Source organism: Pseudophryne corroboree, chromosome 12, assembly GCF_028390025.1.
Source record: "Pseudophryne corroboree isolate aPseCor3 chromosome 12, aPseCor3.hap2, whole genome shotgun sequence".
NCBI lineage: Eukaryota > Metazoa > Chordata > Amphibia > Anura > Myobatrachidae > Pseudophryne > Pseudophryne corroboree.
The window spans coordinates 146,355,910-146,368,929 of NC_086455.1; the positions used below are offsets into that span (position 1 = coordinate 146,355,910).

Here is a 13,020-nt window from a genome sequence, read left to right on the forward strand (position 1 = left end):
GATCGCAGCAGCAAATTTGTTAGCAGTTGGGCAAAACCATGCACACTGCAGGTGGGGCAGATATAACATGTGCAGAGAGAGTTAGATTTGAGTGGGGGGGGTTCAAACTGAAATCTAAATTGCAGTGTAAAAATAAAGCAGCCAGTATTTACCCTGCACAGAAACAAAATAACCCACCCAAATCTAACTCTCTCTGCAAATGTTATATCTGCCCCACCTGCAGTGCACATGGTTTTGCCCATTAGCTAACCAATTTGCTGCTGTGATCAGGTCTGCATTACCCCCTTTGACCAATATGGAAGTGAAGTATAAAAAAGTGTTCTATTCTTTAGTGATATTATAACAGACAATTTTTTAGCTACCTTGGAGCTAGCAGTAATATGATCTAAGTTACTTTATTCAGTGGGACTCCTTTTGAGCTATACTGTGTATATTTTTACTCATACCAACATCCACATTTTGTTTACCACCAGCCCATAAAATGTTGCTCAGATGAGGAAGAGGAAGAGGGGTAAGCTTCAATGTGTGTGCCCAGCAGACACGTGCAGTTTGCTTTTGCACTGTTCTAGCTCAGAAATGGCTGCAAGGTATGCAGACAGCTCACTACAGGGTAAAAGTCATATAACAAATAGTCTTTAGCAGCTGTTCTCCCATGGAAACAAGTCGGGGAGGGGGACATTTTAAATTTCATAGATGGATATGGCAACCAGGGAAAGTGGAGAGAGAGGAGGTAATACATTGTAGACAGACTGAGAGGTAGGAAAGAGCAAGAGAGGCATAAAGAGGTTAAGAGGGGGCAAAAGGGAGCAATGAGGGTTAAGGAGAGGATTAAGGGGGGCATAAGCCTGAACCTGAAAGCAGATCAAACTCACATTTGTAAAATATTGTTATTTTTTCTTAATGGGAGAACACTAGACACCCCTGCGTTTGATCTGTAGGTTTTAGGAAGAGCCGGGAAATTGAACTGACACTACTTTGCACTTAAACAATAGGATTTGCTCTGGGTACAAGTTGTTTGTTTAACCCGACAGATCCGAACACCCCGTCGCACGCTTTACACACTCATTAAAATGATTATTCACGAGCTGTCGAGTGTTTTCTGCTTCATTCACAAAGATCAGGCTTAGCCCCTGTGAGCAGAGCTCTTGGTAACCAGAGTATCCAGGGCAAAGTAGAGAATTTGGGCCTTGCTCTGATCATATCCTGCCTCCATCCCACTCTCTACAGGTTACAAGGCAACTGCTCCTAGCTCCCTGTCACATTTCTGGTACTGTTTACTCCAGCTGCACACAGATTCCTCTTTGATTGTTGTATTGCTGTAGTTTTGGTAGGTTCCTCATGCTTGATTTGCTTGGCCTGTTGTGCATTGAGTAGATTGCCTGACTATAGTGGATCTTCAACCATGACGGTGCAAACCTGTTCAGACTTATTAAATGGTGCTGTGTATACACTAAGTAGTGTGGAATTACATTTGCACTCAGCTAGAGGAGACGGCACAGACACCAAATCGAAGATATATATTTTTTTAAAAGAACCGTGGATCAGTTTTGAATTACTAACATTTTATTTGTCTTGTTAATGTAAATGTTGGCTACAAGTGACAATCATTTTTTTTATTTGAAAATATGACTGTAATAATTTGCATAAGTGCAGATTTGCACACTTCCTCTAGTGCTAGTGCACTTAATATTTGCACTTTTAAATGTAGTATACACTCCAAATGTGAACAGATGCATTATTTTACTAAATGATTTGGCGTTATATCATGATTCATATTTGAATAATAATTATACTACTATTCAATATGTTCAATCACTCAACAGTTTTCCTTATTAAGTCCCCCCCCCCCCCCAGCCCCACCCCAGAAATATTACTTGTGAGTATTATACCGTTGTGTGGGTGAACTATTGTTCCTAGGTCATCATGCATACAGAATTTGCTTATCATCCACAGAAATAAATCAGTATATGCAGGGCTCAGCTTTGCCTAATGGTGCAAAAGTAGGTGCGGGACCTTCCAGTGTATAAAAAATTGCACTGCACCATGTGTTCATACATGGCCCTACAGAGTGACAGAGTACAGTTGCGATGCTTAGAACATGTTATCTAACCTGAAGGTTAGCACATAGAGGGCTATTTACAGAAAAATGTACATGTTGCACTAGTTTGGTAGTTCTTTGTTTGCACCCAACAGCCAATAAAGTTAGACAAATGATTAAGACAGGATTAGGCCATATTAATCATCACAGTTTTACAGAATGATCCACTTAGAATTTCAAAATATGCAAATAGATTAGGTCATTCTACCTTTAAGTCAAATTTCTCCCTGTACTTCACAACTACAATTTTTTTTCGCAAATGACCCATTAAACCATTTTCCTACAAATGAAGTACATTCACCAAAGCCTCACATGAATTTTAATATGTGTTTATCTTCTATTGTTTCATAGTAGAACTGTGATTATAATTGGTTGTAACTGAAGTAACAAGTAACATGAAATGTCTTTAAGCAAGAAAACTTTCTGCATAGACCATAATTCAAAAACATACATTGCCCCACCCTTACCCTGTATGTTTTTATGGAACATATAAAAGAACTGTATTTCATAATTGCATATTTACAGGTATTTAATATAAATTATATATCTAAAATCTATGTATGTTTTTTTTATACACATTTAAGAATGCAGTATACACAAGTACACTGTACCCAAAATATTATTGGTGCTTAGTTTCTACAGGTACTCAGTATTCTCAGTACTGACACCTTTTTAGGTATGCTTTTTAAATCTTATAACTAGTTCTGCAAACAGGACACATTAATTGAGATAATTTTAGTAATTAATAATACTCCTTTCTGACATAAGCCAAAACCCCCGGGGTTTTGTGGTGCATGCACATCAGCCTGGGTCCAGCTTATGTCTGAAAGGGTCTGACCTGGGTTGACAGTCCTAGGTCATTGCCACTTCAAATGACCAGGGTTATTTCCGAGACTTGCAACCCGAGGGGGTCAGTGCCTCAACATAAGGTATGACCTGATTCTTAATGAAAAAAGGGGGGATTCTTAATGACCCAGGTCATGACTAAGAGAAATTCATTGGTGGGGGACAGTAGCGCTTGGAGATGACATCATCTCCCAACATGCACTATAGGCCAGAAGAACCGAGTTTGGTGTAAATGGTGATGAACCCCGGAGTTTAAGTCTGAAAGGGCTATAAAATAAGCATTTGAAGACTTGTCCAGAGTATAGAAACTACTATAAATCTTGTATCACTATGGAACTTTTAGTAAGTGCCAACATTGTTATTCTGAATTCTGAGTTGAGAACCTTCTTTATATATTTTCTCCAAACAAACACAGAACCAACAATTTGGAGGAATCGTACAGCATTAATAATTCCCCCAACTGCATTTGACGAAGCATTGCAAGTCCACATTTTTTAACATATGCTTTTCCTACAAAACCTACTGCATGCATAAAGGCAAACATGAATATTCTGTACCTATGTACAAAAATATTTGGGGATGGTTTGAATGATGTCTTTTCTGCACTGCAATTTCTCAAGCTGCATTCCCATTGGATAACAACTCAATGAGATGGCTGAAAAAATAATGTGGCATATCATTATTATTACTATTAATTTTATTATTATTATTATTATTATTATTATTATTAGCCTTTATTTATATTGTGCCAAAATGGTCTGTAGAGCCTAACAAAGTACATAAACAAATGAGCACACAAGAAACAGTGATGAATAATACAAATACACAGTTAATAAACATTACTGCATCATTGGTCATAGCACTCAAATAAACAACTAGGTGGTGGAAACAAGAGGTTAGGTGCCGTCAAAGGGAGTATGGAGTAGATGATAGCATAAGTAAGGAAAGACAGAGCACATGAGGGCAGAGGGTCCTGCTTATGAGATCTTACAGTTTAAAGACTTAATTTAAATGAAATTATATTGACACCATTTTGTCATAATCTCCTCTTAGCCTTATATCCCTCTGTCCTCATGAATACAAGTGGAGGTAAAGTAACTAGATGTCTATAATGCGCCGTTTCTCACTTTTGTTCAGTTGTGTTCTATTTGGAAAACTATTTGGGTGTAGCAACTTAATGAAGGGGTGTATGAAACATATATACTGAATATATTTTGATCTCCAATTTAAGGTGCATGTTTTTGTGTGGCATTCAAACAGTTCTACAAAAGAAAGAACACAATGCCTGTTTTTTCTTAACTGGACTATACAAACAGTGCAATGTAGCAGTCTCTGATTTGTAAATGTACAGGGAAAACCACACAAAGACATGTATGATGTAATGTTCATTTGGCTAAGCAGTGGATTGTTCTGAATTGCATGCAGATATTGTAAAATGAATGTGGTGTGTGCCATAAAGCCACTACTAATTGTATTTATTAACAGTTTCTTATACAGCGCAACATATTCTGTGCACTTTACAATTAGAACAACAGTCATCGAACAAAACTGGGCAAAGACATACAGACATAGAGGTAGGAAGGCCCTGCTCGCAAGTTTACAATCTATAGGATTGCTATTTTACACAAATTACTGATTATTAAATTCTGTTGTGTGTTTTTAAAAACTGCATCCAATTTTTGATGGCAATTTTTTTTTAAATTACAAACAGCACTTTGATGCCTTTTAGAAGGCCTTATGGATTTCAGATAGACGTAGGCATCTTATTATTCATTATTTAATTTTAATATAATTTACTAGACTCCCATTTATCTAAATTAGAAAAAGTAGTTACCACTATATATATATATATATATATATATATATATATATATATATATATATATATAAAGAAAACAATAGATACAGCGCTGGTTATTTAGCATGGAACACAGGATTTTTATATGAATATATAAGTGGAATCACAAGTCACTATGTAAGTGTTCAAAGTACTAGATCCTCCTTGGATAATTCAGGATCGCTGCTCCCCTTAATCAGTCCGAACTCCCACGAAGATAGATATCTGTCAATAAAACATATAGAGGGGGCGCTCCATAGTGCATAAACTTTTTTTATTTTAAAAACAAACACGAAGGTGCTTTAAAACAAATGTAGCTATTACACTCGTACCGGAAGGCAGCCAGGGTGGGCTGGTTACCACATGATTCCACAAAAAACCCAAACGGAACTGGAACAAGGATTGAACCAAATCGTGATAGAATCCACCACCCGCCGGCGGCAATTTCCCCTGGAGCTTACGGGCAGGATTACACACATCCGTAACAACTTGCTCAGTCAGCCGCAGGGATTTCGATGCGTCACTCAACTCCGCCTTAACGCGTTTCGTCATCGACTTTATTTTAAAGCACCTTCGTGTTTGTTTTTAAAATAAAAAAAGTTTATGCACTATGGAGCGCCCCCTCTATATGTTTTATTGACAGATATATATATATATATATATATATATGCATAAAACAGTTGAAGCTAAAATTGCATATGGGTGATATACAAAGCCACAAAAAAGATTAAAACAATATTGTGGTAATTAGTAGATATAAATTGGAGGGAGAGAGAGAGAGAGAGAGAGAGAGAGAGAGAGATTATGGGCAAGCAGGGATGATATAATCAATTTAGAAACCTGGGTTGATTATTTTCCAAATTATAATTTATTTTGTTTTTAGTCCCTATTTTTGAAGGACAGGACCCAAGAAGTTGGTGTGGTAAATCCACTGTTGTGTTACATGATTTGTGATTTACTGAAAGCGCATTAAGACTTTTTATGGAATATTTTATTCATTCTGATTGCTTAATTCCAAATTGCGTAAGTGTTTCTGTGAATCAGTCGTCAAGATGGCTCATGTTTTATTTTTTTATTTTTACCCTAGTGCAGTTGTATGGAATATTAGCAAGAGCCATACTTAAACACAATCATTAATATTTGGTCGAATCACTTGTGTAAAGAATTAGAATCAAATAAAAATGCAGACAGGATAGAGAGACTTCCCTATCAGGAAGAATGGAGGCCCAATGGGTAGGAGGTGAAAGGGGAGGGGGTAATTGTGTTCTGTTAAATTTTACTTATATGGAAACCCAAATGAATCCCTATTCCCTATTTTATTGGCACTAGTGTATATTCCCTATTATTGCTGTGTAATATGGCATAATAGCATTGAAACTCCTGAACAGGAGAGTGAGTTGCAATGATACAGTGTATTCCTGCCATGAAGTGCTCTTTAGTAGGTACTGTATAATTTGGCAAATTAGGTAACTTCAAAATGCACATTTTTTCTAGCCCCAGAATGCTGCAACTCTAGTCCTCACCTCTGCAGTCTGTAGGACAATGGAGGTTCTATGCAGCCATAGCTATGCCCTGGTTACATGTAATAGTTGTTACACTGTGATAACACAATAGTGTGAATCTGAAAGATAAGTGACAGTCCACTGACAGCACAAGAAGTAATAGGAGGAGTGCTGTGGTCATATTTCTTTGTTTAGAAAATACTTTAGGATCACCTATAGCTGGATCTGATTTGATTGTTATGTTGCCACTGCATAAAACACTATTATATTTAAACACCAAATAAGAGTTATTTCAGTTTCTGAAGGGCGATTTCACTTTTTAGACTACTATAATGTATCCTGAGTCATTGGGCAAGGTATTGTGTGCATGTATCAAGGTTGGGAGAAGGAAATACAGTCGTTTTAGGTGCACAAATTGTTGGCACTGAATACACAAATTCACCGCTTGTAAACTATTAATGTCCTGCTTTTAGACTATAACTGTGTTATATTTGCGTCATAGTAATATTGCGTATGCATTGCTGTGGAGCGCCTATTCATAAATAAATACTTTAAAAAATAAAAATACGGTTTAGACCTTCAGTATGGGGAGGGGCAGCTAAAAAAAATAAGGTGTTGCTGTATTTTGCATTAATCCTAGAGAAAAAAAAATGTCAGTGGAAAAATGTGAAAGTAAAAGCGTTTATGAATCTAACCAGAATTTCCTATTGAAAGCAATAGATTTTGTCAATGGTGTCCTGGAAAGTCAATACATCATAGGTTTTTGTTTGTTTTTTTAAATTAACATTTGTTTGTTGCTGTTTAAGAAATAGTTTACGGTTTTAATTGACTTCGAAATAGGGGGAAAAGAAACACAAACAATATATGGAAAGATAAAAGTATCAAAAATTTTAAGAGGGAATTTAGTGAATTCGGGATGACATTACAACGCCTCTTGACGACAGATAAACTAGAGGTTGCACAATCGGACATCACACAAGATTACTACGTAGCTATGAGGACTACACAAAGTGAGGTTGCAAACTGACATTTTATTCCTTGAATTACAGAATCTAGATCAAACTCTACACCAGGTGGGGGTGTCGATTAAAGCAAAACACATACACACACAAACACACACACACACACACACACACACACACACACACACACACACACACACACACACACACACACATTTGTCACAATTTTTGTTTTTAGCATAACCTACATAGGTGAAGTTCATATTGCATTGCAGATTGTTAGTATACCATGTCAAGTCAGCGTTACATATGTAACAATATAAATATACTAAACAATGTGACTTCGAAACCAGTCCCGCAAACACAGCACATTTCACAATGACTATGATACAAATCGGTTAATAACTAACCATCAGTTTTAGAACACATCCGTTCCTTTTTCGCCCAGTACACAACAGAGGTATTTAATATACCACAATAAACAGTGAACATTGAAAATCCGCACTTGAGTGCGCGTAAAGGTTTATCATACTATCTGTGGCCATTTCCCAACTTGACGTAAATTGAGGTGTATATAGAAGATACACTCAGGCCCAATAATAATAATATCAACTACTGTATAATGCAGGTAAATTGAACTATATAAATACATAAATAAATAAAAATAATAATATTATTAATAATAATAATAATAATAATAATAATAATAATTAATAGATAAGTCATTATGTCAGTCAGAGTTTACATGCAAACAGCAAATGCAACTTGAAACTATAACAAAACCAAAAACTGTCTCAGAATTATATCCTGACATTTTGTACAGTGCGCTATGTGTTATTTATTTTTATTTTTATTTTAACCATAGAGTATTTAGTTCTTTGCAGATTTCACTAAATTACAGTGAAATAAAAGAAAAGTCAAATTTGATCTCTATTTCTCTGATAATACCGGACTGAGTGAGCTATCAGGTCCATTATGACATTACAAATCTCTACTGTTCTGGGTATACAAAATGATTTTTGACATTCAGAACGGTGGTGCACTTGTATTAGAGGTTTTTTTTTAATCCAAAGTCTTTGGTTAAAAAAAAAGAGGTTATAAAACGCTGTCCTCAAGGCACCCCAAAGGTCCAGGTTTTAACTATATTCATTCTAGGCCACAGGTGACTTAATTAGTACCTCAGTCAATTTGATTTAACCATCTGTTCTGAGCTATGGATATACTTAAAACCTGGACCATTGGGGTGCTTGATGACCACCTTTGAGAACCTCAGGATTAAACTATGTTCCTGTTCAGTCATTTCATATCACATATGGTACTTTAGGTCTGGAGGTAGAAGGGAGAAGTAGGAACGTGCTATATGTGGACTTTGACCTCTCCACATTTGGCGTACAAGTAATAAGTGGAGAAATACAATGTGCGTCAAAACGCAATCAGCTAACGCATCGCTCAAGAATCCTTTTGTTTAATACAGTTATAATTTATCGCCCATGAAACACCAAAATATATCGGGTGCAACATCAATAATTATTGCTAAGTAGAGGGAAGCTGTTAAACAGTGGTAACATCTCAGGCCATAAATAGGGCTTAATCTACAATAAAGGATATGAGGTAGTGAGTTTAGGTTGGGGATGGCTGTATGCTGGGTGCTACAATTATCGCTACAGTATGTCAGTATTTCTCTTTCTCGCCTCTTGTGGTACTGAATGAAATTAAAAGGTTGCCTATCTGTATGCGGCCTACTTTGACAATTATATGAAATAAGCAACTAATTAATGGAAGAAAATTTTCGTCCTGGGGCAAATAAAGCGCTATTTTATTGTAGAATCGGTTCCACGTTCTAATAAACGTTTCACCATGATATATATATATATATATATATATATGACGTTCTCATGATTGTATTGAACTTTAGATGGCTACCTTCAAAGGCTGTGTTTGTAATTGACACAAATACATGTTGTGCGCGTCTACGTGAGACGCATACCATTATCCTTTTTTATATTAATATTAATAATAAAAATAATGTATCTATTTATTTATTTATTTATTTATGTATATATTTATTTACTTACTACGGCCAAACACACATACATTGCATCGGTTCGTCTGACATTGGATAAAGTAGGGAGATACACATGAAAATGTAATGGAAAGAGTTCCTAGAACCAAGTTTTGTATCTTGTTTGTTAAATAGAGACAAACCCGAGTAGATCGTCTGCAATAATACACACTTGTTAAAAGAGCAAAACAAGCCATCAGGCTTTAATTGATGTAAAAAGGGGCACGGCATAGCTCGATTCTTTAAAAAAGAACATCTTCTGATTTATTTTTGTCCCCATGGTGAATTTATGCTATAACAACACCCATGGGCTCAAGGAAAAAAAATACAGTCATTTCTCCTGAGAATATAACTGCAACAGGAATTATTTTGCAAATAAACAGAGCAATATCTAAAACTTATCCCATTAGATAATTAACTCCCTTCAATTGTTGTCTAAAACTCATCACCGACTTATCCAATAGCATATAAAAATACTTTTAACATTTATATTTAAAATGAAAAGAGCAAACCTTTAGACTAACGGGAAAGTAACTTCAAAATACATTGTTGAAAGCAATAGATTGTATTCCGTAAGTAGCAAAATATCTAATGAAACAATATAAAATGAGCAATGAATGTTCCTACCAAATAAAAGTGTAGAAAAATAAACAAACATGTCTTTGTATATTGTTAAGATACATCTGTGGCTGAAAAGAAATTATATTGAAATGCAAAAGGAATAAAATATTTTTATATTCATTATATTAGCATACAAAACATAGGTGTCAGAAATGTTTATATACCTATAATGATATATAAATATGTGAACTGTATTTGTGTACTGTGTGAGTCTGCGTTTAACTAAGTCTAGTTTGTATACACACAGGAACAAAACATCAAAACAAAATGATGCGTAATTTAATTTCGTGGTAGATAGGTCTATATATTGTAAGTGCAATAAAAGCTTGATAGTAAACGACTATATTCTATTGTTGTAATAGAAAATACGATCTATCTATCTATCTATCTATCTATCTATATATACACACACACACACACACACACACACACACACACACACACACACGTGTGTGTGTGTGTGTGTGTGTGTGTGTGTGTGTGTGTGTGTGTGTGTGTGTATATGTATATATATATATATATATATATATATATATATACGATATAAATGTGCAGACACCACACATCAGTGTGTCTAATGTTCCACGGGAGGTTTCTGAATAAACCTTAATTGCCCGAGAAACAGTCATGTATAAGTAATTAACTACGCTCATTGGATTGCGATAATCCACAGTCAGGTTTTCTCAGAACATACCAGGCACCAGTCATGAGTTTACATTAAGCATAACAGACAGCCAAATATGGAAGCAGATCTCAGATGCTTGCCACTAGAAATACACAGATCGATACGAATTGCAAACACTGGTTTTATTGATGACAATCAATCGACTTCACTCTTCGAATTGTAATCAGAACTTTCTAGATTTAATTACAAATAATGATCTTAGTACAACCGCATTAGATCGTAGAAGTGCTGTATCTCTCAAACATACATGCAAATAGTCATTTTAATGGGTGCAGAGATTAGATAAAGCGACAGAAATTGCCCATTTGTTTCGCGTCTGTCTACAGAGCTGGGATAATGGTGTACAAAGGAATAGGTGTCTTCTTAGTTATCAGAAAGATTACTTAGAAGTGTAATAGTATCTAGAATGTACTGATGAATGGCTGATCAGGTCACTGGAGAAGATTTATGGGAGCAAGCGTCATAAATAAGATCTCGGATCTACTGAGAAAGCTACACTGGTATTTCCTTTAAGTAATTCGTACCATTGTGTCCCAAAGAATTGCCCAAGGGAGTAATGCTATGCTTTCAGCCCCTAAACAATATTTCTTGGATATATTACAGAATGTTCTGCAAAGGATAAAGACAAACTATTTTAAATGTATCCTATTTACAATACTTTGCATAATAGTCCACACAGTATGCAAAACAAAATAGCAATATGATTTTAACATGTTAAACCTTAAATCCACTTGATTATTATGTGTTGTGCTAAACCATCCTGTATGTTTATATATTGGCTCAGCTTCTTATTACTAACTCACAAATCTAATGAGGAAAAAAGGAGCAAATAATTAAACAATAGTCAAATATTATGTGACAGTCACTGAATGCTCTCTGTTAGAGCAATTTCAAGTCACACAGTCAATTTCACAGCAGTGTGATATTTTTATAATCTATTGCCTGTATTTTGTTCTATAGTAATTGAAATATATTATTAAAAAACGGAATTCTATAATTATTCTCCATAGTTGTTGAGAAATCGTATAGTTCCGCCTTATACTGCATATCTGTTACCTAAGAAATCACCTTTGCAAGCATTTATTGTGAAATTCATGTGCAATTTGTATTATGTAATTTACATATCTATCTATCTATCTATCTATCTATCTATCTATCTATCTATCTATCTATCTACACACACACACACACACACACACACACACACACACACACACACACACACCTATATATTCTTCTCTGGGCCTCAGCCGTAAAAAAAATGTAAATGTGAAAACGTGTTTTATTTTTTCGTATCTCTGTTTTGTGATATGTGTCATTTTTTGCCTAGTTGTGAATTGAAATTAGTATAAAGTTATGAAGAGTAAAGGAGGCCATCAGCATAGTTTAGTGTTGGTTTCTTACATAGATATATTGCTAACATTAAAAAATAGACATTAACAATTGCTCATCAGTAGTCAATTTCCTGCATCCTTATGGTGAACGGACAGAGAGATTAGAAAACTGTACATAAATTTACCTGGCATAGACCGCCATCTTCTGGCAGCTCCTTTAAAAGCTCCAACGAAACTCCAGAGAAACAAAATAAACAAAAGAAAATATAAACATTTTGAATTTATATTGCGACCAATAAATCAATTGAACACCTCATAAATAATGCAGTACAAAACAAAAAAAAAAAAAAAGCAAATATAAATAGATACTATAAACTACTTAAACTGCAAATGGATTAACTCAATCTGGTGCGCTTCAAAATATACACACTATAAAAATGCTATATATTATTATTATTATTATTATTATTATTAATAATAAATATAATAATAATAATAATAATAATAATAATAATAATAATAAGTAGAAGAAGAAGAAGAAGAAGAAGAAGAAGAAGAAGAAGAGATAATATCCATGACCGACAGCGTTATAAATTTAAATCTTATCGCTGTGTACTATAGACGTGTGATAATTGGTAATTGTGTCAGAACGAATGCCAATATCTCATTATTTATATACCTAATATTTCAGTTAAATAATTTCATACAAAGGAAAAAAAAAACACATTAAGGCTACTGTAATACACAGACACATGAATATAAAATAAATCATTATAAAAGCAGAAATTGAACCCAATTTATTTCTGAACAGTGTAGATTGTTATCTATCTATCTATCTATCTATCTATCTATCTATCTATCTATCTATCTATCTATCTATCTATCTATCTATCGCTTCGTGGGAATTATTCCATTGACAATGCCAAATCACTACACATATACATACCAACTTAGACATTTAACTCAACACGAAGCCAGTTACTTATTTTCTGCCATCTACTAAGTGTCTGGGCCATTGCCCCTTGCCAATAAAAGGCCCCATATACTGTATGCAGGAGTTCTTCCTCAGAGTT

General features: G+C 34.8%; 1 long non-coding RNA gene across 1 annotated transcript in view; it reads right to left on the bottom strand.

Annotated features, from left to right (window-relative positions):
• LOC134981028 (uncharacterized) overlaps positions 1-13,020 on the bottom strand; it is a 43,116-nt gene that overhangs the window by 29,100 nt on the left and 996 nt on the right. The window contains exon 3 of the long non-coding RNA XR_010190504.1: positions 12,133-12,182. This is a non-coding gene — a long non-coding RNA (uncharacterized LOC134981028). The remainder of the gene's footprint in view (positions 1-12,132; positions 12,183-13,020) is intronic.